Here is a 25,600-nt window from a genome sequence, read left to right as displayed (position 1 = left end):
AAACCCATTTATAAGGGGCACAAATAACTATTGGATTTATTTTGAGGATAGAACTGAGCAGACTGTATTTACAGGATTTCGAATCGGTCAAACTGGACCTACTCATGTTTATTTGTTGAAAGGGGAAGATGTGACTTGTTTGTGAATTTATTTTTTTATTTTTTTTTTGCACATATTATCCGACCATGAAGCATGTGTTACTGCAATGTCCTGCTTTAAATTAGAGAATGCTCTGAAAATACCCCAAAAATACATTGATGGATATTTACAATAAGGTTTCTCATAGAAAAGTATTTGAATTATTGTTAAAAATCTAATTCAAAGGAGCAAAAGATTTTATGTACATCTGTATTTTCTTTATTTGTTAAATATATTTATATTTATGTATGTTTTTTTTTTTGTTAAATGGTTGTGTACAATAAATAAAAAATGCAGTAAAGCACACATCTCAGATGGGTGCTAACCTCAAAAAATTATTAGCAAACATGAAGCCGACAGCACCAAAGCTCCAAAATATTCAAAGTGTGTTGTTGAAAGGCTGTATTTAATTGACATTGAATGTAATGTAGGCTACTTAACTGAAATTATATGTGTATTTTAAATATTGTGAATGTATATATATATTCAATTGAAGTCAATAATTACAATTCAATAATTACAATTGAAGTCAGAATTATGAGCCCCCCTTTGATTTTTTTATTTTTTTTCCCTTTTTTAAATATTACCCAAATAATGTTTAACAGAGCAAGGAAATTTTTACAGTATGTCTGGTAATATCTTTCCTTCTGGAGAAAGTTTTATTTGTATTATTTCTGCTAGAATAAAAGTAGTTTTAATTTTTTTAAAATAAGTATTTTAAGGTCAAAATTATCAGCCCCTTTAAGCTATATATTTTTTTCGATAGTCTACAGAGCAAACCATTGTTATACAATAACACGCCTAATTACCCTAACCTGCAGTCACTTTGCCCACATATTGTGACAGCAGATCAAAAAACTCACTTCAGATTGACAAATATTGCTGCTGTTGGTTTTTAGGCGAGAATGTTGTTGTTTAGATTACAACAATGATTGCTTTTTAAAAATATTTTTAATTTCAGAGATAAAGCACATCCGCAGCCATTAGCCTGTCATACTGAGCAGAGCTAATACAGTTGCACCACTAGAGGGTGACAGAGACAGCATAAGTCCTTGGGGGAGGAAAAAAAATCAGTTTCCTTTTCGTATTTTAAACTACAGCTAACCTAATCATTATAGTTGTCATATGTCAATCTCTCTCTTTTGTATGTTGTAGTGCTGTATTTATACCATAGTAATCTGCTAGTGTTTGCTTTGTTTTGGCTTTTTTGGGGTTAATTATTGCGAACTGCCGATTGCAGAAATACTGGGAAATCTCTGTAGACTGATGGCATTTCTTGCCGTTCAGCCTTATAATCTTAAAATGTGAGCAAAATCACCTGTTTTGTCATCATTTTAGACATTACGCTAAAGAATCATTCAAACACTAGCTCTAAAGTGAGGTTTGTGAATTAGCAATGGTTTCTGCTGTTTTGACATCTAGCTTGCGACCTCGAGCCAATGCAAGCCTCCCACCAGTGCCGATATACAGCCATATCACACAGCTACGTGTGTGATTTATTATACTTGTTGTAAGGGTTAAGAAAGATAAATCTAAAATAAAAATCTATAATGCACCTAAGTAAAAAAAAATATATATATAAATAAATAAAATAATGTTTTTTTTGGTAAATAATATTTTTTTGTACTCTGATTGATTGTAATTTCTTTCCTGAGCACAATAAATATTTTGGATTATTAAATCAGAATCGATTAAATGTTAAAGTTAAACTCTACTTTGGGGAAAAAACCTTAAGATTTAGCTTAAGCGAATGACAGTAATATCCTAAGTTGGTTTAAATATCTATTTTTTTCAACACACATCACCTCATAGGGCTTGAAATTGCAACCGAAATTGTATCTATGCGACCTCAAAATATATTTGGGAGCATTTGTGCGAGTGCATAAAATTGTTTCATGGGACCAGTTTTCACTGCAAAATGTTCACGGGATGCGTGGATTTAGGACACATTCACGCAAAACTCATCGTTGCAATTGAAACGCAGCGCTCAGGAATAGTTTAAAACTGTTGCCATGTTAACTTGCTGCAGTAAACAAAGCCTGCAGTGCTTGTCTCGCATTTGTGCTCTTCTTATTGGCCCACTGCTCTAGAAATGAATGTGAATGGATTGGTTAAAATCAATCACACAGTAAATGCCTTCCGCTTTGAGGAGACAGGGAGAGCTACAACTGCGAAAATGTAAAGCGCTGAAGATGACAATGAAAACAACACCGTCAGATTTTGTTTTAGAAACCACATAAAGATACAAATAATGCCACATCTGTTTACCGATCTTGTGGTGAATGTTAATTCACCATCTACACTTTTTGAAGAGTGGATAAAAGACTTCTATTGGCTATGAAATAAGGCTGGGCGATTTGGCAAAAAAAAATGTAAAAAAATAAATAAATCTAGGTTTTTTATAAAGTTTGACCGATTCACGATTTCAAATTTTTTTTACTGTGTAACTAGTCAACTTAACATTACAACAACATGACTGAAGTAACATTCTCTTTATAAGTAGCTTGAAAAAACATCTGGTTAAGGAACATTGTAATTTTAATGGCCATGTCATACATAAATTGGTCGACAAGGTGTCAAATAAATGTAAATAAACAAATTCACGAGTTAAAGAGCCCATATTATACATGAAATAAGGTCATATCTTGGTTGTAAGGGTCTCCAACAACAGTCTAATATGCATGCAAGGTCAAAAAACACTTTCATGGTCTTATAATCTGCATTTATTTTTATCTAATTATCCCAGCGACTCCTGTATGAATCGTCCAGTGATTCATTTGTTCCCAAACCCCTCCTTAGCGCGGAGCTAATCTGCGCTGATTGGACCGATGACAGTCTGTCGCGATTGGTCGACTGCCTTCAGTCAGAGAGGGAAATGGCCAATAGCTAATCAGCAATTTAAAAAGTAATCACAGTTCATACACGCTCGATAGTGTAGGCGTGGACTTTAGCTGCCACACTATGGCGAGTGGATAGTGCCACGGATAACCGAACGAAGGAGACAGTCGTGTACTCGCCATACCACACACACACAAAAACACACACACACCTCCGGATGACAACGCTCCCGCTTCAGCCCGCACCCGCCAGGTTTTAGCCTGAGAACCCGCTCCGTTTTCTGCCCGCCGCGCCCGGTCCCGCTAGAGCGGAGAACACAACCAAATATCACCCAGTATACAGTCCAGACAGCCAAGCTGTCTGTATAAAAACACACACACAGCACAAAGTACACAAAGCTCGTTCGTTCGTTCGCTCTCTCTCTCGCTCTCTCTCTCTCTCTCTCTCCCCGCGCCAGATTTCTGCGGCGCGGGAATACATTTCCGAATAAATCGCGGGAGCAGAACTCTAGCACGGAGCTCCATAAACAAACAGCACGCGTCGCGTTTTTAACGTGACTTTGCACGCGATAAGAGAATATATCCAGTTAACCTGATACAGTACACGCGGTTACAAGTAACAAATCACAACTAAATACATTTGCAAGCTAGAGTAAACGAGGCAACAACTTTAACCGCACGTACTTACACTTGAGAAATGTAGGAAGAAACCCATCCTGACGTCCATCAGTTACTCTTTACTGATCCTTCCTTTAACAAACTCAGATGAAGTATTCTTTGTAGCATGTAGCTTCCAGAAGTTTCCAACTGCTTGGTTATAATGCTGATGTTTCATCTTTGGGTAGAGACTCAATATATCCATCTGCAGTGTAACTTCAATCGACCGGCATGTTTGTGTGCGTGTGTTTGTGGGTGTGCGTGTGTTTGTGGGTGTGTGTGTGTGTGTGTCTGGGTTACTGCGTCAGAGGGCGGGGCCTCAGGTTTGAAATCTCCTGGGTTTGCGCGTGCACGTGAAAAACTTTGTTTCGTTCGTACGTCATGGCGAAAAACCTAATGAGTCGGTATCAAGGCGACTCGTTTGAAGCACTATGATTCGACTCTTTTATAGATGAATCAACAGTTTTAAACACTGTATTCTTACAGATTTAAGCCTTAGCTGGATACTTCACTTCACTTAGAGCTGTGTTACACACTACATGGAGGGGAATTTTCAAAAACCCATAATATGGGCTCTTTAAATGTCATTGCAGAAGATTGGAATAAAAAATATGTGTGTAAATATTGCAGTTGCAGGAATACAGAGGTATTTTTTGCAAGTTTTGCTGAGCCTAGGAAAGATTGGCTGTCAGCTCGGCTTTGACTTTGTCTTCTGATTGAATGTCAGGTTGTAATGCTGCTGCCTTAGATACAGGGGAAGTAAAGGACTGAACATGGAAACTGTAAAGCCTAATTTAACCCAGTGAGTGAAGTTGTGGATGTATAGCAGGAACAAATAAAAGCACCAGATGAGTGACTAATGTAAAATAATATATTTATTCTATTTTTCTTTTTTCCCCGTTTTAAATACCGACCATTTGATGCGCTTTGCACCACTCTCTGTATTATGCTGCCTGACTGCATGTCTGGGTTTCAACTAGGTCCGCTAAATTACGTCATGGGTACTTTCATTTTCACTGCGACAGCTGCTCACCTCTGCTCGTGTTCAAACCAATCTAAGATCAGCGCGGTTCGAACTATAAGATCGGTGCGGTTTTTCACATGGTAGGTTTTTACTTCCTTCGTAATATAAGGGATAAGGGAATATGTCTTGACAATCCACACAGACGTTACTTAGTAAAGTGTGAAGTCATGTAGGATTTTACTTGCTGCATTAGTCTGAATGTAAATTCCATCGTCAGGCAGTGCTGGAGTAGCGAGAGAGTGGACCACAGCGCGTTTGATGCAAGGGTATTACCAAAAGAAAAACACACAACTGAAGACACTTTAATGCTTGTATTTGTTGTATTTGCACCAGCTCTGCGATGCATGCCCACAACTTCATGCATTGGCTGTCTAGTCTCTGTTCAGTTCGTCACTACCATGATTGAAATCCAGACAGGCAGTCAAGCAGGTCGCACACCAGACACGCACATTCGCATGATATTTAACATGAAATTAATTAGATGGCGCTCTGTGGCGCGGCTGAAATGTGAACTGCACGTCGAGTGGCGTTTCTAGTGTGCGACCTGCATCATACAGAGAGTGAACCAAAGCGCATTGGAGCAATTATGATGTATCTAATATTTTTATTTAAAAAAAAATTGCGATATCTCCATTTAATATGAAATAAAATCTTAAAACGTAAATTCAAAATAATCAAAAGAATCACCCAGCCCTAACTAAATAAAGCATTCACTCTATAGTCAATCTTCAGGTAACTTTTTACCACATCTACACAATTTAAGCACATTTTAAATCCTCAATTTTATCGCCAGATGCTATCTGCCGTTCAAGTGGCAGCTATATGTAAAATGTAACACCAAGTACGCCATCCCAAAAGGGCTTCCACTGACTAAGATTAAACTAAACTGATATTGGAGCTTGTGAAAAGACCGGTATTGCTATTAAGATTACGTATACAAATAATAAGGTATATGTCAAAAGCATCTATCAGACACCGCGCGTGAAACACAGTTTTATCGTTAACAGATTCATGCATGTCAAGCAGTGCGTGCAGGGCCGGTGAGCGGTCTGTGTATTTTTTGCTCACTCAATGGGGTATATGCCGAGCTAGTGCGTTTCCCACATTAATAAACTTCTGGTGACCTGTTATTGTGAGTTTTTTTTTTCCACTTTATACGATTCCTTTTACAGCATAAATGTTGCAATGTAATTAAAATACAATCAGTTAAACAGACTTTGGCATTTATTTAGTTGTTCGAGCGTAAAACGAGACAAAAAGCACTCCGCCTGTTATAATCGGCAGGCTAGCGCAGAAGCTCCATTGAATATACTGGGGTAAAATAAAAGCTCGGATTCTAAAGACATGGCGGGGGGGGGGGGGGGGGTGTAATTTAATGCAGGGCTACTTGTACAATCTGAGACCCACTTTATATCGGATATCACTCAGCCAGTGGAGATCACTGATTTTTAAAGAAAGCTGACCTTAAACGCAGGGATTTTGCGTTGTCATACAATTCACCGGAAGCAATTAACCCAGGTTACTGGAAAATTAAAAGTCCTATTAGCTATTAGTGCCCCAGCGACACGGGCCTGATTAGCATGCTTTGGCATATACCCTATCATGTTATAAAAATTTATTTTCTTGTGATAACGGGATATTTTCGGCTCAGTTGGCGTTTCTGTGTGAAGTTTGCATGTTCTCCCTGCCTTCGCGTGGGTTTCCTCCAGGTGCTCCAGTTTCCCCCACAGTCCAAAGACATGCGGTACAGGTGAATTGGGTAAGCTAAATTGTCCGTAGTGTGTGAATGTGTGTGTGGATGTTTCCCAGATGGTTTGCGGCTGGAAGGGCATCCACTGCTTAAAAAACTTGCTGGATAAGTTGGCGGTTCATTCCGCTGTGGCGACCCCGAATTAATAAAGGGACTAGACCGACAAGAAAATGAATGAGTGAATGTTTTAACGGTATATATATTTTTTGCTTGTTATTATTAGTTAGTGTTCATTTCAAATGCAATAAATTTGTTAAAATAAAACTTGTAGTAATGGTGCTTATAATTGGTGGGTGCGCCTAAATGTTGGCTGGGGCGCCTACAATTTTAAAGTTAGGAGCATCGGTGCTAGCAAGCAAAAAGGTTCATTTTGAGCCCTGCCTCGTAGTCTGAACCCCCAGCATGAACGCAGAAATCAGCATGCAGCAGCAGTATTTGCAGTATGGCAGTTTGAATGGCCTCTATCTGAAGCAGCGCAGGAGAGTGTTTGTTTGAAGAGATGAGCTGCAAGAGAGAGGACAAAGCTATGCAATTTTTTCCTCTCTCTCAGAAAGTGAGAGAAATTCAATCCTCAGTGGCCCTCCTTCTGCGATTGCTTGTCGGTATATACTTGGCTTTTCTCTCCTCTTTTGCTCTCTCCTCACGTCAGCCTGATACTTTGCAGCTTAATTGAACCCCAGCAAATGACAAGAAGTCTGAATCGTTGAGAGCTTCGCCGGCTGTTTCATCCTTTTGAATAAAACATATTATTCCTTTCACTGTCACCGCTGCAAACCTTGGTCTGCCAACTGCTAACCTGGCCAGAAAAGTTCCCTACACTTTCAGTTCATTCAGTTCAATACACGTTTATTTGTATAGCGCTTTTCAAAATGATTATTGTTTCAAAGCAGCTTTACCAAAAGTGCACATCGTTACATTTGGGTTCTGCAGCAGGACAAAGATCACACCAGCAAGTCCACTTTTAAATGGCTGAAGAAAATCTAAATTAAGACTTGAGTGGCCTAGTCAAAGTCCTGACCTGAATCCTGTTGAGATGCTTTGACATGATCTTGAAAAGGCAGTTCATGCTCAAAAACCATCCGATGTGGCTGAATTGCAACAGTGTGTGTGTGTGTATATGTGTATATGTGTGTGTGTAACAAGCGTTTTTAAATATTTTGAAATATGTGGCAATATATCTGAAATATATTTTATAAGTAAACTCCAAATATGAATTTTCATATACGTTACATGTAATTTGCATATATTATCATATACCAGTATGCATGAGTTTGTTGCCCAATAACTTAAAAAAAAAAACTTGTGTAGTTAATTTAATAACCTAGTTAAGGCTGTAAATGTCACTTTAAGCTGAATACTAGTATCTTGAAAAACATCTAGCAAAATATTATGCAAAAGCCCCGTTCACACATACAGACCTTTTCGGAAACTTACCGGCAATTTTCCAGAAAGGTCTGTATGTGTGAACAGGCCTTTTTGAAATAACTGGCAATTTTTTCTAGCAATCTTCCAGAAAGAGAAGTTGTAACATTACCGGGAAGATTGCTGGAAAGAGCGCGTTTACGTCTAGTACACGCTGACATAAGACGTCTACTTTAGCCAATCAAAACATCTAAACGCATTCACATCCGCTCTGTTTATGAAAATAAAAGCTTTTGAATATTTTTCCAGACACATTAAGCAGCTAGATGTTAGTCAGAGAACATTTATGTTTCTTCTTAATGCCAGGTGGGTAAAAAATATTGAATTAAAATGCTTATGATAAGCCATTGTTTGTTTACCTCTGACGCGTGTGCACATGAAGTCACCAGTGAGTTAGGCTTGGGCAGTAATACGGTAATATGGTATACCGCGGGATCTAAAAATAACAACGGTGTCAGTTACAAAACCGTTATACCGTCATGAAAACAATTCACTTAAATAAGAGACAGTATTAAATAATAAATATTCTTTAATACAATGCCTACACATGCGTATGCATGATTGTCATCAAGGGACAGTGCGGAGGAGAGAAAGATAGGTGAGGTAAGGTGGCGAGTCGCACACCAAGTGACCTTGTCTCGAAAAAGAACACAACCTCTGGAGTTTGGCAGTATTTCTGGTTTCGAAAAGGGAGACATGGTAAATACGAACTAGAGGTCTGCATACCCGCTGCTGTACCGCGGAAGCCGCAGGACCCGACCAGATTTCTTGCAGTGCAGAAATACATTTCGAATAAAGCTCGGGAGCGGTTGGTAACTCTGGTGTAATATGAACGGGAGTGGGTGGCAAGGTCTAACAATATCGCTCCCGAGCGAGCGAGCACGCAAGTATCCGCGCGGATGCTATTTTTATTTGTATTTGTTTGTTTGTGTGTGTGTGTTTGTGTGTGTGAATGAGAGAGAGCATCCCGTGCAGATCTCTAATGCGAACAAGACAAACAGGTGACCGCGAACCTAAGTCGCATATACGGTATTCAGTTTCTGAATGGTTTAGGCACAAGCCAACAGTTTGGTGATGCTGTCTGAGACTTACGTCATAATTTTATTTTCATGCATGGTAATAACGGATACCAAGGTAAAATAGGGTGGAGGTTTGACGGTATCAAAATTTGAATACTGCCCAAGCCTACGGTGAGTGCCAGCACACACACATATTATGTACATCTCAACATGCAAAAGTGTTTCTCTATATGTTTTCATCGAAGTTGTTCACAATACTGATCCATCCACAGAGTTTTTAGTGTAGTCAAGTGTTTACAAATACAAGCGCAGCTGTTTTGGGCTCATTTCTGGGTAATGATGTCAGAATTTACTGTTATTTTGGAATGGATGTGTGAACGGTCTTTTCCGGAAAAATCCCAGGAACCTCTGTGCCTGTGTGAACAGCTCTTTTAAAAATTTACCGGTAGAGTCGTTCTAGAAATTTTCAGGAAAGGTCTGTATCTGTGAACAGGCCTTTTTTGAAAATACCGGTAAATTAATTCTGGCAATTTTCCAGAAAGAAAGTTGTAACATTGCCGGTAAGTTCTAGACGTGAACGCGATGACGTAAGACGTCTATTTAGCTAATCTGAACACTCAGACGCATTCACATCCGCGCTGTTTATGAAAATAAAAGCTTTTGAATATTTTTCCAGACACATTAAGCAGCTAGATGTTAGTCTGAGAACATTTCTGTTTCTTTTTAATGCCAACTGGGTTAAAAATATCGATGAAATGCTTATGATAAGCTGTTTGTTTACTTTCAAGCACATCTCCGTGCCTGTGTGAACAGTGCTTTTATGAATTTACTGGTAAAGTCATTCCGGAAGTTTTTTGGGATATTTACTGGTATCACTGTGTGAAAGTAGCTAAAGTCAACATGGAAAATTATGTTATTAAACCCTTGTTTCCCCCAGAAAGATTTTTTTTTTTTCATATTTTACCTAAATTTGGGTTGATTTTATTTTATTGTGTGTGTGTGTGTGTGTGTTCTTGTCAAAGCATTAAAATATAAATATTTTCCCCCATTTTTTTCTTCCTCCAGTCTTATATTTCTTAACAGTTTTGAGGCTGATGTATACTTCTGCGTCAAGTGCACACGTATGCTCCGGTGCAGCCTTCCCGTGGTCGCATAGCCCTCACCGTGGCCGTCAATTTATGGTTGTAAGCCCGTCATCTCTTAAAAAATGTACACATTACAACGAAACAAAGCGCAAGCTCTGTGATTGGTCAGCTTGGTATCTATGACGAGTGTAGGAGGAGGTGAGAGCCGCGTGAACCCGATGGAATGAGTGTTAACCATAGACTGTAAAATATATAGACGTAGTATCCGTAACGTCACCCATAGGTTTCTAAAGAGTGCAAAAGAAGCCACAAGTAGGCACGGCCAAGCGTCGCCATTTTGTTCGCGCGTCATCACACCCACGGAGGGATACCAAACAAGGGCAAAGAGGCGGAGAGTGAGCGGAGCTACAGACACCTGCTGGCATTTAGCTTGGACCTGGTTCAGACACACTTTGCTTTGGGAGAAATGCTTAATACTTCATCACCTGCGACTCGTTTGTATTCTGACCACTTGTGCTTGGTTGTACACTATATCAATAAAGTGTTTAGACTTGTAAAAACACTGCTGTAATATATTGAGCCACTAAACATTGTTCTTATGACGTTTTTCAACAGGAGGAAAACGCGAATGACTTCTAAACACTTCAGATATAGTCTGTGTTAGTTAATGTAAGACTATTGATGAAATCCAGCATAACATTGTATGACAACACTTCAGATGACGGTTCTAGAGCCTACAGCTAATCAATCTGTCAGATTCTGGAGTGCATTACAGCTCTAAATATAAATATAAACGATAAATGATCTTAAATAAAACAAATACATGTATAGAGATGGTATATAAGTATATAACTTTACTCACATGGGAAACGAAGGCCACATGAATGGTTTGTGAGCACAATTAAGTGCACTCAGCATGCTAATAATTGTAGGAAACAAGTCCAATAGGCAGTTGACTGTGTAAAGCCACATAAAACAACACAGAAATACGATAAATATGCCGAGTTCAGTGGCTAATCTGCAGGATTCAGCTGAGATGACGTGACGGCGACCAACGAGACCCAGCTGTCACTCAAGTGGCCACACCCTTAATTATGCAAACTAAATATAACTTAATATAAAGGAAACGGATGAGTTATAAAAAAATTCACCCCCCTCACAGTTGTCATGAAGGGTAATAGTAGCTGTATTAACCAAAATCTTTTTTTTGTACCAGGCTGTAAACACCTTTTTTTCAGTGGGCTCAATTGAAATTTGCTCTGTTTTGGAGTCAGGAGCAGCCAGGACTAGCGGAATTTTCGGATGAATTGCAGTTTTAGTTACTTCCGTATTGGCTTCCTGAGGGAGAGCGGGAGGTTGCCACTTGATGTTAACAAGTGTGGAGTCCCATGAAGGAGTTCTAGGTGGAAACTGTTGTTTTGTGTTTACCTTATGATTAAAGTTGTGGCACGTCTGCCGGTTCCTGCTTCAAAATGAGTGAGTTTGAGCTACTTGTACATTGAGGTAGCGTTAAGAAAAAACAAAACACCAGCGAAGAAACTCGACACAGAGGAACATAAACACCTACTGCCAGCTAGTGTTTCAGAAGTGTTATTGCAGAGCAACAGACACAGCGTGCAGAAGTGTAAATGTACAGCTACACACATTACATGCGCCGTGGGTCACGCCGATCACTCGACGCAGAAGTATAAATCAGCCTTTAGTCAGTACACATACACCAATATGCCAAAGTATTTTGAGAGAGGGGATGGCACGGTGGCTCAGTGGTTAGCACTGTAAAAAGTTTGCTGGTTCAAGTCCTGGCTAGGCCTGTTGGCATTTCTGTGTGGAGTTTGCATGTTTATTCCTGTGTTGGCGTGGGTTTCCTCCGGGTGCTCCGGTTTCCCCTACAGTCCAAACGCATGCGCTAAAGGTGAATAAGTGTGTGATTGAGTGTGTATGGCTGTTTCTCAATACTGGGTTGCTGCCGGAAGAGCATCCGCTGCGTAAAACATATTCTAGAATAGTTGGCGGTTCATTCCGCTGTGGCGACCTCTGAAATAGAGACTAAGTTGAGGGGAAATAAATGAATAAATGAATTTTGAGAGAATGCAATATCATTTATCCACATCATTCCCTCCTATCTCACGTTTTCCCATCAGCAGGTCTCCTTTGTACATTTTTAATATGATCCTGTGTTAAAAGCATTTACTATTAGCAGTCTGATCAAATAATGAAACACGTACAGGGAAAAAAGTGCAGTACAATCTACTGGAGGTTTATCCATCACACTGGAAATGGAAGGTCAGGTTGAGTGCATTGTATTATGGGATGCTGCCTTTATTGCCATTTATTTTAAAATGCAATATGGCTTTGTCCTGCGCAGCCTGGCTAATGTTGCTCTAAAGCTCTTCAAGGTATTTGTCTGCATACAAAATTACAGAGTGCATATTGTGTTTACTATGTGCTCTTAGGGAAATATCACAGTACAATACTACTAAAGTAGCAATTTTTTACCTTTCCTTTAATAGTGTAAATTAGGTATTATTAGGTATTAATTAGTGTCATTTAGGTATCTTATTGTATTATATATGACTTTATTTTATCAATAATTTTTTTTATTTTATTTTCATTAAGTGTTTTATTTATTTTACTTTATTTGTATTAAATTTTTTTATCTTATCATTTTGTAGTTAAGTGTTTAATTTTTTATTTTATTTTATTATAATTAATGTTTTGTTTATTTTATTCAATCTAATTAATCTAAATGTTTTTTATTCATATTTCATTTTATCTTATTTTACTTTATTTAATTTTTTAATTAATTGTTATTAAATAATTTTTAATTTTATCGTATTTTATTTTATTTTACTTTACCTTTTATTGTTTTATTTTATGTAATGTTTTTTATGTATTTTATTTGATCATATTTTATTCTTACATGCTTTTAAAAAAGTAATCTTTATCTGATTTTATTTTACTTTATTTATTTAATATATTATTCTTAATTGTTTTTCTTATTTTTCTTTGTTTTCCTTTTATTTTCTTATTTAATTTTACTTTAATTCAAATATATATTTTACTTTATTCTTATTCATGCTTTTATAGTTGTAATTTTATTTTATCTAATTTTATTTTACTTTATTTATTTATTTACTTATTTATTTATTATTTTAATCTTATTAAATGTTTTTATCTTATTTTATTTAACTTTTTTGTTTTACTATTTTTATTGTTTTTTTATTCAGTTTTAATCTCATATTTAATTTCATATTTATTTTTTATCTTTTTTTAATTTCACTTAATTTAATTTTTAAAATTATTTTCTTTTTTTCTTCCTAAATACTTTTAAAAATGAAACCTCAATTTATTTCCCTTTATTTGTTTTATTTTTTTATTTTATTCCTATTAAATATTTTTTTATTTATCTTACTTTACTTTATTTTTATTTGATTTTCTATTTTATTTTACTTTATTATTATTTATTTAACACAAATTTCCTTTATTTAATTCTTATTGAATGTTTTATTTTGTTTAATTTAATTTTATAATTAAATCAGCATTAAAGAATCTAAAATTCCACGTTTTTTCCCCTCCCCTCTCCTCTCATGTAACTGACAGCATCTCTTCTTGTCCTACCCTCCGCTCCGGCTTTGTACAGTTTTGTCTAGTTTTCCTCCCTCTGGAATTGTGCTCTTCGCATTGCGGAAACCAATGAAAATTATTGAATCTAAAGAAGTTTTTCAATGCATCACAAATACAATATCTCCTCGCTCAGGTTCATCTGCATTCCAGCCCACTGTCAACCGCTCCTCTACTTACATTTATTATAAAACCTTAAAGATAAAGTGTCTGTCAGCAGGCCGGTGTTTGCAAAATGCCATTTTGTATTCTCTTTGTCTCTCTGCACATGCAAAGTTTCCTTTAGTGTGCATTTATATACAGTTGAAGTCAGAATTATTAGCCCTCTTGTTAAATTTGAATTCATCCTCAATTTATTTATGTTTTAAATTGCATTATGTGACCTTGACCTTTCTTCTAACAGCTTTTAACCTCGAAAAAGTTCAACAAAGCGACTATTATTGACATTTTTAAAAGTTTATAGTGCTATATTGTCTGTGTTGATGTTGTATATTACACTACAAACTCCTTATAATTAACTGCCAGTTATTTTACAGACTTATTTCTCTATATAGTATTTCTTATGCAGTATGTATATGGTTTTAAATTAATAAAATGTTAATAAAAGTCACTTTGTTAAACTGTAGAGTTGATTTTTCAACCTCAAAAGTCGACAGAGCAGAGATCAACATGCCATAATGCAATTCACTACCAGAAATAAACCGAAAACACTTGTGAATCACAAAATACAGGAACTGTTTGAATATTTTTGCCAGTGTAAAGCCTCATCGAGTTGTTGTGCTTTAGTGTTGTGTGATTTTGGCTTTGTGTTTATTGAAGTGTAATAGCCACACAGCTGGATCAGTGCTTTTGTTCAGTGGAGCAGCTCCTGTCTGACTGATGCCCCCTGCTGGAAAATAATCATCATTGAAAGCACACAGCTCACATTAAATACACTACCTGACAAGTCTTGTCACCTATACAAGTTTTAGCAACAACAAATAATAACTTGACTTCTAGTTGATCATTTGGTATCAGAAGTGGCTCATATGAAAGGCATTACACTTATTTGAGCACAATAAAATATGATCATGCCTTGATTTTTAATTCTTTCATTAGGACAGTAAGCTCTGACTTTGCTTAGGCAAAAGTCTTGTCACTGAACAGAAATAATGTCCAGTATAGAATATAAAGTCCTGCTGCAGTGGAGACAGAATGAATATTGTGTCTGACTCCATCATGAGCTTGGAGGACTGCATCCATACATCTCTGACATGACTCAAATCACTGATTAATAAAGTCATCTGGAATGGCAAAGAAAGCGTTCCTGCAGGACTCCCAGACCTCATCAAGATTCTTTGGATTCATCTTCAATGCCTCCTCCATCTTACCCCAGACATGCTCAATAATGTTCATGTCTGGTGACTGGGCTGGCCAATCCTGGAGCACTTGACCTTTCGGGATCTTTGATATGGAGGCTGAAGTATGAGAAGGAGCGCTATCCTGCTGGAGAATTGTCCCTCTCCTGTGGTTTGTAATGTAATGGGCAGCACAAATGTCTTTATACCTCGGGCTGTTGATGTTGCCATCCACTCCGCAGATCTCTCGCACGTTGTATCATAACAAGCATAGTTCATTGATTTGATGTTTCCCAAATCTGTTGTTCCAACGAACATTCGCAAACTTGAGCACTGGCAACTACACCTCTGGAGCTGCAGTTAGTTCCTGGCTGTGTTCTATTCCCAGTTATCCCCCCTATGCCCTATTCGTTTACAACATTCTAACATTTAAATTAAAGGAATGATTAAAAAAAAAAAAAGCATAAAAGTCATCTTGCTTAGGTGTAATTTGCTTTCAAAGCATTTTTAAAGTTCAGTTTTAGCGATCTTCATGTTTACAATTGCGCTCCCTTCGCAGTGCACTTTACAACATTGATGTCATTTTGAACACAGCTGTGGCTCATGACGAAAGCTATAGGTGACCTATTGTTTAAAAGCAGAATTTGCTTTACGTCTCAAAAGCTTGTGAAAACAAAAACATAGCATACGTTAATGCTTTTAATTTATAGCAGGTTATTTATGAATTATCTGTACTGTATGTGACGTGGGCCTGCTGGTTAGAACATTCTGCTGTGGATTACATGTCAAATTGTAAAAGTAGACTTTTCAAAAAAAAATGAAATGAAATAAACAATATCCTACATAATAAAAAGATAAATAAATAAAATAATAATAATAAAAAATAATAATAATAATTTATATCATTATTAAAGTATGATTTTTTTCATTTCCTAATAAATAATAAATGTTATATTTCATTTCTTAATAAACAGCCTCATTATTTATTTATTTAAATTATTTATTTGATATTAGAATACGAGTTAGCTTTTGTAAGTGATATGGTTTAGAACAGAGTATGTAATGTTCAACTTTTCAATAATATTTTTAAAGGAAACACAGGCCCTATATGTATTTACAAACATTTTTAAAAATATGGAAAGCGAGTGAATGCTTTTACCGAAACTAATGTTTTTTTTTTTTTTTCAAATGCGTGTAAAACAATTTCATTTGCACAGAAATTATGGGATCTTCTCTAAAGAAGTTGTTACTCCACCCTGTTTAGAGCATCATTATGGGTGCTTTACGTTATAACTAACATGGTTCGAACGATGGAGCGACAGAGAAACTAGGAGTTTTGGGAAACACTCATCACTACATGATTCTTTTCCCAAACGATGGATTGCACTATGATAGCTCAGCCGCGAGTTACGTCGTTGTTTGGGAAACACACCCCTGGACATTTAAAAATGTAATAAATCCAATGAATCAGGTTTTTTACTGTCGCTGTATACATTTGTGAAGCGTCTAGTTGTAAAATTAACACATCACTATTTCACATTCGGCACAGTCTGGTCAGTGTGAAAAGCCCTTGAAGTGTTTGATTATTTGAATGTTAAATAATAGTTTAGGTCAAGCTTTATTATGATGGTCCGTTTGTTGAATCTAAGTTACATTGCATCTACATGCCAGCTAATTCTCATTAGATAAGTAGACTGTTAGGTTGGGGTTAGGGTTAGTGTAAGTTGACATGTACTTCAAAGTTTCTTAAAGTCAGTTAAATGTTTGTTGAAGGAGCAGTATCGGCAGATATTAAGCAGACAGTCTACTAATACTCAAATGAACCATCAAAATAAGGTGGTACTATAGTTTTTTTTTTTTTTTTTTCTGCAACAACACAAAGCACTAGTGACTGCAATGCATTCATTTAAAAGCAAGAAACTGTATTCACTGAAAGTAGACCTACTGTACAAAGTGCTTTTACAACCTTGATTTTTTTAACTTCATACCACTTATTGGCACAGTTTATTGCTGATTTATTCTCAGATTTGGCAGCGCACAGCCTGGAAATGAAATAGTCATTTTAGTATTATGGTTTTGCACATTAATATATATTCTGGGTCAATGACGAGGCATCCTATTTCAGTATCCACGTCAAAATCAAATTACAAAGGTGATTTCATACGCATAGAGTGGATTAAACGAAAGTAAAATGTCTGATTTAATGGTTTCAAATGACTAAAATGTCAAAATATTGGAGAAAGCGATGTTTCATTGTCATTTCGTGTAAAACACACTATTCAAAAATAAGTTTTTCCAGCCTGATCTCACGAGGAAACGTAAGTATTTTAAGTTTTGTCAGTTTAGTGGCTAATTTGTACGAATTCATACAAATTCAGTCCAGGTTACCCTCCTATCTTGCTGACAGGAGTTTTTCTGTGTACTTAGGAACCAGGCCCGTGCACAGACTATCAAAAGGGCATGTGCAGGATACATTTTTTAAAGAGCTGGGTGGGGGTGGGGGTGGGGGGGTAATGAAGATCGGTGTTGTCACGCGCGTTCTCATCAGCTGTGTTGTCGCGCGTACTTTAAAGCGGGGGTTGAGCGCGCCTACTGAAGGGCGGGAGGGAGGGTGTGTCGCGGGGGCACTTTTGATCATTTTGGAAGGGCACTTTCTATCCAACACTAAAAAGGGCATGTGCACTGCACAGGTTGAGCTCTATGTGTGCGAGTGCCTGCTCGGAAGTCATATGTCAGACTGTGTTCCTCTGTCCAATGTTGTGCCTCAAGGTTCTGTCCTAGGCCTTCTTCTTTTTAATCTATATATGCCCCCTCTCAGCACGATTATTAGTAGTTTTAAAGGTATATCTTACCACTGCTATGCAGATATTGTACAATTATATTTTTCTTTTATCCCTGACAGGCTAGAAAAACTGTCTCTCCTGCAGGATTGCTTAGTCTCCATTAACAAATGGAGGGCAGACAGTTTTCTGCAACTCAGCCCTGATAAAACAGAAATGTAAATGTTTGCTTCAGATAGCATCACCCCATTGATCAGGCAAGTTTTGGGCGGCTTGTCATCTTCAAATTGCAGTGATATTAGAAATCTTGGTGTCATTTATGACTGAGCTCTGTGTTTTAATAGCCTTGTTAAATCTGTTGTTCGTATGCTTTTTTCAACCGAGTAACATCGCAAAAACAAGAGATATTGTGTCAAAGGAAGAGATGGAGATGCTTGTTCATGCCTTCATCTCTTCTAGATTTGATTATTGTAATGTTCTGTTCACTTGTCTGAACAAATCCTCCATGGAGCGATTACAAGTTGTGCAGAATGCAGTGACGAGGCTTTTAACCAACACCAGTATAGGAGGTCACACATTACACATGTGCTTAAGGCACTTCACTGGCTTCCTATCAGTTTTAGAGTAAATTCTGGTCTTTACATATAGAGCTCTGCATGGTCAAGCACCCCTGTATATTCAAGATCTTTTAAGCAGTCACTCATGTAGCTGGTCTCTGAGGTCTTCTGGCAAAGACCTTTTAGCCATTTCCAGAACTCGTCTTAAGACTAAAGGTGGCCGTGCTTTCTGTGTGGTAGCCCCAGGGCTCTGGAACTCTCTCCAGACAGCACTGAGAATTCACTGGGATCAGTTGAACTTTTTAAAAAGCATTTAAAGACACCTTTTTGGCCAAGCTTTTATTAAACAGTATTAGTGTTTCTGTATTTGGATTTTTAAATAGTCTTAATATGTTTTAACATGTTTTCTTTATTGTCATTTGTTCTTTTACTTGTTGTCTCTTATTGTAAAGCACTTTGTGACTCATGTCTGGGAAAGGTGCTATATAAATAAACCTTTACTTACTTTACTTGCTTAGTCGTACGAAAACGTACGATTTTAAAATGGAGGGGTGGCACCCAAGCTCACCGGTTAATAGTAAGCTAATGTCATTTCATAATGCAAATCTTAAATTCATGCTAACCAACAAATGATCAAAGGAAATGTATTAATGTAATTCAAATATATAAAATACGAATTGATGTTTACTTTAAACTTTAATTTTATTGTTCTATTAAAATGTATTTTTTAAAAATTTTGTTAAAAAAGATTTCTCTAGAGTCATCCATCATAATTTTGTGGCTCCAAAGTATCGGTTCAGGCACCACTTTTGGAAGTGGTACTGTTTTAAAAGTATCTATTTAGAACCGGTATCGAAATAATCACAAACGATACCCAACCCTACGTGTCATTGATGTATTTATACTTATTTTTTTAACCAATGACATTTATTATTATTTTTTAAATCTAATTCTCTTTGAATTAATAAAGCCATTCTCATTACTTTGTTCTTTGTGTAACTGAAATGTAAACAATGAATGTCTACAGTGAGAAATACAGTTTATCTTTAAAAAAATGAGAGGAGATCGACAGAAACTCTTTACAGAATTCCATTTTATAGAGAATGAAACCTGCTCCTGACCAGGTTAGGCTCAAGGCTGATTTATACTTCTGCGTCAAACGTCGGCGTATGCTACGGCGCTGACGCATAGCCCTTCGCCGTGGCCATCGCCGTCACTGACGTGCACCTCTCAAAAAATGTAACTACACGTCGCAACGACGCGTAGCGTAAGCTCTGTGATTGGTCAGCTTGGTAGCGCTGACGAGTCTGGGCGGGACAGAAAGCCGCGCGAATGGCGCGAGCGATTGTTTACAAGTGTGGAGTCCAGTGAAGGAGCTCCGGATGGAAAGTTTTGTTTTGTGTTTACCTCATAGTTAAAGTTGTTGCACGTCCGCCGGTTCCTGCCTCAAAATGAGTGAGTTTGAGTCATTTGTACATCCAGGAAGTGTTCAGGAAAACAAAACATCAGCGAAGAAACTCGACACAGAGGAACATTTACACCTCACTGCCAACCAGCGTTTCGGAAGTGAAAATGCAGACCGACAGAGACAGCGCGCAGAAGTATAAATGCACAGCCACGCGGGTTGCATGCGCCGTGGGTTACGCCGGTCACTTGACGCAGAAGTATAATTCAGGCTTTACAGAGTATGTTACCACAGTAACTGACTCTAAGTTAAAATTACCTCTTTAGCTTGACTTACCCTGCTTTCTCCAGTTTGACAAACCTGCCATTTTGAAACAATAAACCCAGAGTTGATCTCATTTCAGGGTTAACATACTCTAAAGGCCCATGCGCACTGAGACGTTTTTTGCTTGTGTTTTCCATCGACGTTTAATGCCTCGTGGCTATATAAAGGGCGTCAATGTGATTGTGCACACCAACCCGCCAACGCCAAGCGCAAATGCGTCATTTAATTAAAAAAACGCCTCATGCTCTTTTTTTTTTTATTTGACGCGCCACGTTAAAACCAACCCAAGCTCATTCTGAAATGTAGTCCCGCAGACGTTTCAGGAGACAACGGAATACGTCCCGGGAGGTACGTACGGCTGCATTTATTTTTTTCAAGCGAACGCTGCGGGGTGGTGTGACGCTGTTCCGTTTCGCGCTTGCCTGCAGGCCGTCCGACCGCTTACCTCCTTGTGGAGGGCTTTCCCGCTGCAACCCGTTTGTCCACGCAGCTCACCGTGTACGTCGGCAGGCTCGAGATGCAGAGAGGAGTTGACCACGGCGATCGGTTTCGAGTCCGGGGAAGAGCGGTTTTAGCAATCAGGTAAGACAAAAGCAGAATCCCAAAAATTAAGTGAAGAGTTTCATAACAGGGTGAGAACGCGGTGAAATCCGAAATCGCGGTAGAAAAAAAAAAGAAAGGGCTTTTCTTTTTTTGGACGGCTTTTGTAAACTGTTGCTCGGGTTTAGGGAAGCGAGTGGGTGGGCGGGTCGATCGGTAAAATTGGTTGGGTTCAGGGAAGGAGAAGGCCGGGTCAGCCGATTGGCCGGTCGCGCAGTCAATCATCCGGTCAGTCGGACAGCGGCCTCTGGTGGGTTCACGCGAGAACAGCGCGGGCGCGAACTGCACTCGCGAGAGGCGTTTGAGATGCGAAAAAGCACACAACAGCAGCCTCTCACGGATTTGCAAAAACAAAAACTGCAGCCGTACGTACCCGCTCGGACGTATTCCGCGGACTACAGAAACGTCCGCGGGACTACGTTTCAACAATGAGCCTGGGTTGGTTAAAACCTTCTCCTCCAATCAGATTGCCACTTGAGTTCACGTGCACGGAGCTGCTGAAGTTACAGCAAACAGCACTTGGAGGCGCTCAAGCGCAAAACTGTCAATGCGAGTGCACACTGAAGAAGATGCTCAGAGGCGATATGAACATGGAGCTGCTTATTGCACTGGTGAACAATAATCATTTCTTCATCGCTAGAGCTGGAGCTGCTGCTCGAAACATCCATGCTTGTTTGAGTCACCACTACTTTAACAACAAGCGTGTAAACTTCCTCTCTTCCTCTTCTTCTGTGTTAGAAGCGGGTGTCAGCAGCTTAAAGTTGTGTAGCGCCATCTAACGTCAAGGAGTGATTTTGCATCCTCTTCTACTTGACACCAGTGAAAATCGATTGGGTTTGAATCCGGAAAAACGTCTCGTAAAACGCTGACGATAAACGTACACAAAGGCATCCCGGTGTGTAGGAGCCTTGAGCCTTTTCCCTTAACCTCCTTTCTTATTATTTGTTTTGCATTGATAAATTCAGTTATGGCTGTAAAATTATTTATAAATCTCAGTTATTAATATAGTCATCTATTTGTTTGATTCATATTTTTAAATTATTTTTTGTTTATCATTTATTATATAAAATATTTATTGATTAAATTTTTTTTATACGTTTCTTATTACTTGTTCTGCTTTAAGTGCTTTTCCCATTGTTTAGTCTTATAGTGGGTGGCATGGTGGCGCAGTGGTTAGCACTGTCGTCTCACAGCAAGAAGGTTGCTGGTTTGAGCCACGGCTGGGTCAGTTGGCATTTCTGTGTGGAGTTTGCATGTTCTCTCCGTGTTGGCATGGGTTTCCTCTGGGTGCTCCGGTTTTCTCCACAGTCTAAAGACATGCATAGGTGAATTAAAAAAGCTTAATTAACCATAGTGAACGAGTGTGAATGCGAGAGTGTTTGGGTGTTTCCCAGTGCTGGGTTGCAGCTGGAAGGGCAACATATGCTGGGTAGGTTGGTGGTTCATTCTGCTGTGGCGATCTCTGATAAATCAGGGACGAAGGATGAAGGAATTTATATATATATAATTTACCTTAAAATCTAGATGTAGTTTTATTGTGGTGTAACAGAATGAAGTGCTGTGTAAACCATGCATTTCTGACTGACGCTTGAATTAATCTCTGGCTTCAAATATCTGATTCTCACTTTAATATAGTGCCACTTGCTTAGAGAATGAGTGTGAAGGATGAAAATGCACACAGATGCTTGTAAAAAAATCCACATTCAGCGATAAATATGTAAAGGCTTGCATTTCCTGGCTGTTTTATCCAGTTAATGCGTGCATGTCGTATATTTTCCTCCGCTTCTTCCAGGGATCTGAATAGCATGTCATAATCAATTCTTATGAAAGCACAACAACATTATAGGTTTATTTTTACACAAGCAGCAGAATGCATTATTAAGCTGTACTTCAGCAAAGACATGAAATATGCCAAGCAGGCGGAAACATTTCTGACTGTTTGAGCCAAAAGCATGTAATATCCAAAGTTCTCAGTCCAAGACGGACTAATAAAAATTAAAATATTACAGCAAAGATATGCTGTCGCATACACTGTAAAAATAAGCAGTTTTCTGTACTTTGGAATTTGTGTTCCTATTTTGTATTTCCCCATTTATTTATGCTTTTGTATTGTATTGTTGGAATATTGAATCAGTTCCGTGCGTGTTCAAGAAAGAAGCTCAGGAGAGGTGTTCTTTATTTTTTTAAAAATCGTAACAATTTATTGGATACAAATGAATAATTCGATTCACAGAATTCGGTTATCCTCAATGCAATGCAAAAGTTATATTAAGGAGGTGCACAACAACTTTCTTTTCCTGACTTCAACTTATATAGGCAGCTGATATTCACAGGTGGAGTTTAGTGCAATTCGTCATTTGTCGATCATTGTTCAGTCCTCCATTGGGCGCACCCCAGACATAAGTCCTCACGAATTCTCTGCACAACAATAAAACTTTGTGTGCTCTGTGTTTAGTTTTAACACGTTTCTGCAGAGCTGATTTTCAAGAGTTCACACTTAGAGTTTAAACTAATGCGTTTTAGTTTGAAAACGCATAAGTTTTGCCACGGTTACGCCATCCGTCCACACTACGCCGGAGTTCTCGAGCGCCGAAAACGGAGCGTTTCGAAAACGCTGGAGAGGCCGTTTTCATTCTGAAACGCTGCTGCTCCGTCTCAGTGTGGATGATGAAAAACGGAGACATCTGAAAACGGAGGCGGGGCTGCAGACATTCGCCTCTCTGATTGGGGCTTTTCCTCAATATTAAGTAGCCGACATACACAGTTCAGTCCTGCATCTTATCCTTGTAAGTTCAGACTTCGCAAGTTTGATCAAGGCTGCAGTCTCTTCTTCTCAGTTTGATATGGAAAACAGACTATTCCGAGGACACGAGTAAATCTTCAAAGGGAACAGTGTAACGTTAGTTTATAACTTCATTCACATCACCCTGGCTACGTTGTTTCACTTTCTCAACAATAAAATGTAAACATGATTTAAGGAACTGCCCATTTTCTTTTTAATATTAGCAACTTAACAGACAGCAGAAATGTTGAGGCGCCGTGCTGCATGAGCGTCATCTTCACTGTGTGGATATTTATAACAAAACGGAGCCGATAACAACTGCCTCCTTTCAATTTCAGTGAAAATACGAATACCCTCTCTTTTGCTGAATATCAGTTTTAATAATCGATAATGGCCATTATAAAAGTATAACATACAATAAGTTTACACATTATAGGAAATAAAGGCAAGCGATCAGTCAGTATACAGAATAGGCTACATGGTTACATTAATCATTAACTTCTCTTTGCGCTCAGCCAAAACACGTTACCTGAGAACAAGTAATAGATTCCAATGACCAGGTCAGGGAATATGTCGTTAGATAAAGACAACAAGATGAATGAAATATCCCGTTTAATAAATATAGTGAGATTAGATCCAGGGGAAGATGCTTGATGAGAAGTCCGACTAGCAGAGCTCTCATCTGGGTTGATGGGCTGCAGCGCTTGCCCGAGAATGTGTGTGGTCACGTGATGTGCGTTTTCAGCGTTTTGGTGTGGACGGAGAGCAGTTCAGAAACGCTGGGTAAAACGCGAGTGTGGACGCGGATCGTTTTCATTCTAAAACGCCGTTTTAAAACTAAAACGCACTAGTGTAAACTAGGGCCTTAGCTGATGATTGATAATAAGACTAGTTTGGCGTGCTGTCCCAGGAGAGAGCCCTGAGCTTATAAGATCCTCAAGCCCTGGGCTCCCTCCCGTTGCAAGGCGAGAGGGGAGTTTGAGCTCAGGTAGATCTCGATGACTCCCCCTCTTGCTTGTTGTAGCTAAGTGTCAGATATGGATACTGAAAGGTTTACTCAGAGTTTAGCTAATGTATTTTGATTATTTGTTTAGAGTGCTTGTTTTTGAACTGTGGGAGGAAACCGGAGGACCCGGGGAAAACCCACGCAACCACGGGGAGAACGAGCAAACTCTGCACAGAAATGCCGTCTGGTTTGGAAAGGAAATAAACCAGGGGCATTCTTGCTGTGAGGCAACAGCGCTAATCGCTGGCCACCGTGACGCCTGTTTGAAAGGAGGGAAAGTAGGGTTGGGTGGGGGGGGTTCTTCAAGACGAAGATATTGAGATGAGAAAAGTCTGGTTATTTATAGTGAGTTAAGGATCATCTGATAGGATAATCAGTCATTAGTTAAAGTTTGAACAGCTGTGAACAATCATAAGCATGTGATCCTCTTGAAATTTGTTTATAAATAAACTTCACTTAATTTTGGACCAGCATTTATTTACTTCTGCAAAAATGCTAATTAGTATAACATTTCACACACAACAGTAAAAGCTCAGTTAATATACGAACCTTACATGACCAATACAAATAATGTAATGTTTGATTCAAAGAAAAAGTTGATTCTTATATTCTAACAGTATCATAGGACCTCGACCTTTTTATCCAACACCTTAACCTACAAAGCTTCTAAAAAGGGACTTTTAATGACATGTTACATTTTTTAAAGCAGTGGTCCTCAACTAGGCGACCATCAACCGTTTTTTCATGCTGCATTCACACCAGATGCAGATAAAGCGTCAAGCACAAGTGATTTACATTTTAAGTCAATGCAAAGACACATGTAAATATCCTGCTGTGCAGTACACTTGAATGAGGTGCGAATGACGCAGCGCAAGTTAAGTGTTTTGATTTTGGCAACTTGATTTTTACCATGTTTTCAGATTTAACCTCATTCTTACCCTGTTATTTAGTTGTTTATTTTCTTTTTCGGCTTTTGTTTTTGTCTTACCTGCTTTCTGGAACTCTTGTTTGCCAGAGTCAAATCCTGTCGTTGCGTCTCAAATCCTCCAACATACGCGGCCAGATACTGCACTGTAAACCCTAATGTCTTTACTTAAACAATTAAGTAAAATTGACTGAACATACCTTAACATTTTGCATTTTGTTGCATTTTGGTCCTATCACTTTAAAATATGAGTTAATTCAACTTATGTACCATCAAAATGCATAAACTTAAGATTTCAAGTGTAGTGAGTTTAAAATCATAAATAATCCTT

General features: G+C 38.2%; 1 protein-coding gene across 3 annotated transcripts in view; it reads left to right on the top strand.

Annotated features, from left to right (window-relative positions):
* tnca (tenascin Ca) overlaps nt 1-25,600 on the top strand; it is a 315,748-nt gene that overhangs the window by 41,405 nt on the left and 248,743 nt on the right. The gene's annotated exons all lie outside the window — the stretch shown is intronic.

Source organism: Danio rerio, chromosome 5 (genome assembly GCF_052040795.2).
Source record: "Danio rerio strain M-AB ecotype USA chromosome 5, GRCz13ab, whole genome shotgun sequence".
Lineage (NCBI taxonomy): Eukaryota > Metazoa > Chordata > Actinopteri > Cypriniformes > Danionidae > Danio > Danio rerio.
Note: the sequence above shows the minus strand (reverse complement) of the source record. Positions and strands in the feature narration are given on the sequence as shown.